Below are 6000 nucleotides of genomic sequence, written 5' to 3' on the forward strand. Positions count from 1 at the left end.
AAAAAGTAAAAGAAAAGCAGGTGCAGGTTTTTAGCTTACCAGGAAGCAGGCAGGGAAAAAAAAAATCAGTTGGTTTCTGAGTTGGGTTGAAAATCATGCTGACCTGGCTACCCCCCCCCCCATTCTAGTCGCTCATCTGAACCTCTCTGGCTGGGGCCGGCTTGTGTAGAACAGAACAAATACTACAGACAGCATCTGGCCCAAGGACCACCTTGATGATTTCTCTACCTCCCTCCAAAGCCCTACCTTAATTCAGGGCCTTGACCTGTGAGAATATAGAATGTTTATTAGGTGCTTTGAAATTTTGAGACTAGCCGAAGGAGGTGTGGTCATGGTATCAAGAGATTTGAACCAGGAGTGACGAGCCAAGTGAAGCAGGAAGGATTCAAATGCTGTTCTTCCAAAATGCCCAGCCCTCTACAGGCGGGACCCCAGAATCTTGCACGTGGCCCATAGTTCATGTCCCACCTTCAGCTCTGCAAGTTTCCATCTGCCCAGGGTTTTTGAGTCATCAAGATACCATTTGTTTCCTGTTCACCTTGAATTTCTTATGGGGGTACTGGCAGGCTGTCGAGTTAGTTCTCTAAATTGCACTGGAGTTGTATGCAATCTTTGCTCAGCCCTCATTTCTATCCTTTTCCCCAAAGGCCCCTCCTCCCCAGCACTCATGCCCACTTAGGTTTCAAACCATCCTAGTTAGCACTTGATTACATATAGCAATTGTTCCCTGGCCCACTGTGATCAGAGCCTCCTCCTCCCAGCCCGCCCACTCCCAACTCCCAATGTGCTCGCTTTTCCACCTCCTCAAATCCCAGTCTCTTTCTCCTGCCATGCGCCTGTCAACCCCCTCCCTCCTCCCCACACACTTCTTCACTTCCTTCTCCGCTTAGCCTAGGCTTCATGAGCCCCACAGGTGCTCCTTTTCCTATCCCCAGTCCTGAGGCTGTGTGGAGATATCCCAGCCCTCCACTCCCCAGCCCTCCACTTCGACATCTGGGCCCTGGGGCTCCTGAGCTCTGCTGGAGAAAATCACAGCCCACGCAGATTGGCGCTACTACAAAGTCATCATCTGCAGCCGCAGCAGGCTGCTGAGACGCCTGGAAGCCTTCTCAGCCAGCCTTGGCACCAAGTTCACTCTCTCCCACAGTGATTCTTCTGAGCATTTCCCATCCCTTGAATTTCACTGAGAAAACAGAGGCCAGCAGGTGGGTGTTACCTGCTCCCCTGGTCCACTAAGAAACTAAACACCCCCCCCACCTCCCCCGGAGCCATCATGCCTGCTTCCTGCTTCCTGTCTGGGAAGATGGTGCCTTACTGACCTGGGTCACCTTGTGAGGGCTCTGCAGCCATAGCATCTCCATTAGTTCTCAGTCCTCTTCCATCTTGTTCTTTCTCCTCGGTCTCTCCGGAGCTGTACCTCTCTTCCTTCCTATCCAAACTTCACGGTAAAGGACGCTTGGCCAGGCCACAACCCACCATAACCATAAGACGTGCAGTCTAAAAGTGGCTCTTACTGTCCAGTCCACAGTCACGTCCAGCACCGTCTTACTTGACCTTGATGAAGATATGACACTAGTGACCTCTTCTCTCTTCTTGATTTTTCTCCTTCTCTTGACCCCTGTGGAACGCTCTGTTCTTCAACCAGGCGTCCTCCCTTTGGCTTAGCCACATGATGTCTGATCTCATCTGCCGGTCACCTCCTCTTCGTCTTTGGTTTTGTGTATTTCTCTGTTCTATCTGGAGGCTCCCTCTATTCTTGCCGTCTCACCGGAAGAACTCCTACTCAGAGTTTAGGAATCGGCCCAGGCGGTTTCTCTTCCTCTAGGCCAGTCTTCTAGGATCAAATACCCTGAGCCTTCTACACCTTAGCACTTACCACACTGTATTGAAATCATCTTTTTTGCTGGGCATGATGGTGCACACCTGTAATCCCAGCACTGTAGAGTCTGAGACAGGAGGATGATGAGTTCAAAGCTAGACTGAGCTATGTAGTGGAAACTTAAAAAAAAAAAATCACATATTTTTTGTGTCTATTCCACTAATTTGTCAGCTCCCACAGACCAGGGGCTGGGCATTTTACCCCCCACATACTTAATACCAGGCATAGCTTGGCATATAATAAATGTTTCATTCATGTTTTCTGAATGAATAAGTTAATACATTATTACCTCCAAGTTTCCAGCTAGGCTGCTTCAGGGTAGTGAAAGTAATTAGTCCCTCGGAGCATTTTTATGTGCTGGATATTTGATGTTGTTGCTTTCTACTTATTTATTTGTGTTTGTGTGTTTGTGTATGTGTGTGTATGTATGTGTGTGTGTGCATGTGTAGTTTTCTCCTTCATGTAGGTTCAGGGTACCAAACTCAAGTGGTCCTTGGTGGCAAATGCCTTTATTCGTTGAAACTTTTCTTCTTTAAATTATGGTGAAACACACATTTATCATTTTAGCCAGGTTACAGTGTATAATCCAGTGATATTTGCTACATTTCAAATGTTGTGCAACCATCACCTCTCACGAGTTCTAGACACTTAATTAATTTACTGATTATCTTGGGATAGGATCTTGCAATGTATTCCAGGCTGACCTTGAACTTGTGATTCTCTTGCCTCAGTCCCAGGAATGCTGGGATTACTGGTGTGTAACACCTCACCCAGTCTTGAATTTTTTTAAGGGTTTCACCATGTAACTCTGGTTGGCCTGGGAATTGCTATGTAGACAGGATGGCTTTAAACTCACAGAGTTACCTGCCTTTGACTCCTGAGTGCTGGGATTAAAGGCCTACACCACCATGCCTAGTTTAGCCTCAATATTTTTATCGACCCCTAGAGAGATCTTATAACCATTAAGTAGTCAGTCTCTATTTCTTTGTTACCCAGCCCTCTGGCAATTACTAATCTGCTTTCTGTTTCTAAAGATTTGACTATTATGGATATTTCATAACATGGAGTTGTATAATATGAGGATGGGGGGCTGGCTTCTTTCATTTAACATAATATTTTCAAGGTTCATCTATATTTTAGTACCTATCAGTACTTGGTTCTTTTATGACTAAATAATATTCCACCAAATGGTTATATCACTCCTTATTTATTCATTACTTGATGGGCATTTAGGTTGTTTCTACTTCTTAACTATTGTGAATAATGTAGCTATCAACATTTGTATACAAATTTTTGTTTAAATACCTATTTTAATTCATTAGGTGTATACCCAGGAGTAGAATTGTTAGGAAATATGGAAATTCTATGCTTAATTCATTAAGAAATACAAAACTAGATTGGCACAGTGGCGTTTACCTTTAGTTCAGCGCTCGGGGTCAGAGGTAGGCAGATCTAGCAAGTTCCAGGTCAAAAAGACCGAAAAAAAAAAAAAAAACCATTGAAATATTTATATTACTATTTCCATTACATGAGGGTTTCTCTTTCCCTGTTTCCTTGCCAACCATTCTTATTTTCCATTTTTCTGAGTGTAGCCCTCCTGGTAGGCATAAATAGTAGACAGATGTATTTTGAGGTATACACTACACTCAGCTTACATGTTCCCTGTCTCTTAAGTATCTTACTGCCATCTTTGGAGGGTGGCTCTCTGCAGCCGTTTACACCTAATTTGCCCTGACTCCTGACAACAGTTGACTGGATCAGCTTGCATTTTGGTACATTTGAGAAGGAAGGTAGGTTCATGTAGTTCATATGGCTGAGGAGGAAAGGTAGACAGTTCATGTGGCAGAGAAGGAAGAAAGGTGAACACAGTTAATGTGGCTGAAATGTGAACTGGGAGCTGTGAACGTCTGGTTTTGACCTCTCTTCTGTCCAACAGAAGAAGATAAACACAAGAAAAGATGGGCAGAACGCAATCCTCTGGTTAGCATACACAGAAATAGTTTTCATTGTGACATTACACACACACACACACACACACACACACACACACACACACACACACACTGTTATACTTTTCTCTGATTCCTTCAAGTTTCTGACACTAAGTCCCTAGCTCTAGCCTTCCCTTCAGCCTGACCACACTGTTGCCTAAAACTTGTTCTTTTATCCTTCTGTGCTTAAGACATCTCATCAGAATTTCTTTTGCTTGCAAATAAGTAGAACCCAGGACAACAGCTGCTCACTGTCACCCCTACAACCTATCAGAGGAACCTTAGACTATAAGCCAAAGCACAAGACCTATAAAGGCTATTTCCTTTCTTAAAAAAATTTTTTTATGTGTATGAATGCTTTGCCTGCACTTAGGTATGTGCACCATGTGGGTGCCTGGTACCCACAGAAGTCAGAAGAGGGTGTTGGATCCCCTGTAACTGAAGGTACAGGTGGTTGTGAGCTGCCATGTGGGTGCTGGGAACAGAACCCAAGTCCCACAGAAGAGTGATCTTAGCCATTGAGCCATACTTTTGGCCCCTACTTTCTTTGTAAATTGAAAATTCATTGTGTGTCCTTAATGGCCTTGTCTCTGCTCATCAGCTCAATGGAATTTATAGGCAAATTCTGTGTCAAGGTCATCCAGTGTTCATACTGAATCCAGCACTTATTCCCCACCTTGATGTGACTCGGCATCTGCTTAATAGCAAATCTTTTTGGTCAGCTTGCAAGTGTCATGTTTTCTTGTTTTGGTTATAACTGAAGCTTTTTCCTCTCTTACAAAACTCTTCAAGGGCAGCCAGGCCACACAGTGTGGAGGAAGGACATCCAACAGGGATTTTTGAAGAACCATATTCAGCTCCTATTCCTGCCACTGGCTTCTCTCTGCAATGCTGAACGAATCATGAGACTCTTTATCTGTTTTCCCATCTGTGGAAGTAGGAGAGAAAAATAATACTTTCTCTGCCTACTGCACAGAGATGCAAGTTAAAATTAGGTCATGAATGTGAACATTCTATGAAGCAAAAAAATATAAATTTCTATAGCCATATTAGCAGTGAACTCCCTTGATGTCTAGCCCACTCCCAGATACTAAGTTCAAAGTCCTTACTCAATAATTACTGAACTGTAACTCTTAGTGTCTTAAAAAATGGATCTGTCTGTTCACCATTTTTTCCTGAACACAGATAAACACTTTTTAAAATTCTAATAAGAAGCTGGGAGTGGTAGTGCACGCCTTTTATCCCAGCACTAGGGAGGCAGAGGCAGGCGGATCTCTGTGAGTTCAAGGCCAGCCTGATCTCTGTGAGTTCAAGGCCAGCCTGGTCTACATAGTGAGTTCCAAGACAGCTGGGGCTATAGGGAGACCCTGACTCAAAAAGACAAAAAAAAAAAAAAATTCAAATAAGAAAAACAAAGGACATATGTCCTGTTCTGTTTTTGGTTGTTTTTTTATTTTTTCTGAGACAGGGTCCCAATTTGTGGCCCTGGCTGGAACTTGCTATGTAGACCAGGCTGACTTCAAACTCACTATGTGACCAAAGATGACCTTGAACTTCTGATACTTCTGCCTCCACCTCTCTGTTGCTGGATTTATAAGCATGCTCCACCAAGCCCAGTTTGGGGCAGTGCTGGGAGTTTAACACAAAGCTTCATGTACTCTACTAACTGAGGTATATCTCCACCCCGTTTTCTATTTCTATTTTCATCCTCCCTCCTTTCCTCTCTCCCTTCCCCCTTCTTTTTTGATTTATGGCCTCTTTATGTAGCTCAATCTGGTCTCAAACTCATAATATTCCTGCCTCTGCCTCCTGAGTACAGGCGTGCAACATCACGTGTCCTCTTACCACTTTTCTTTGTGTGTGTGTGGTGTGTGGTGTGAGTGCATGTATGTAGGTATGTTCCTATGTGCCTGTGCCTGTGGAGCCAAAGCTGGCATAAGGCTGTCTTCCTCTATCACCATCCACTTTGTTTATTATGATATTGTCCTTCACTAAAACTGGAGTTCACTGCTTCTAGCTAGTCTAGCTGGCCAGCTTACCCCAGGGGGTCCTCTGTGTCTGCCTCCTAAGTGCTGGGATCACAGTGGCTGCCATGCCTGCTTGGCTTTTATATAGGTTTTGAGATCCAAA

This window comes from Nannospalax galili, unplaced genomic scaffold (assembly GCF_000622305.1).
Source record: "Nannospalax galili isolate Female #2095 unplaced genomic scaffold, S.galili_v1.0 scaffold286, whole genome shotgun sequence".
In the NCBI taxonomy this organism is placed as follows: Eukaryota; Metazoa; Chordata; class Mammalia; order Rodentia; family Spalacidae; genus Nannospalax; species Nannospalax galili.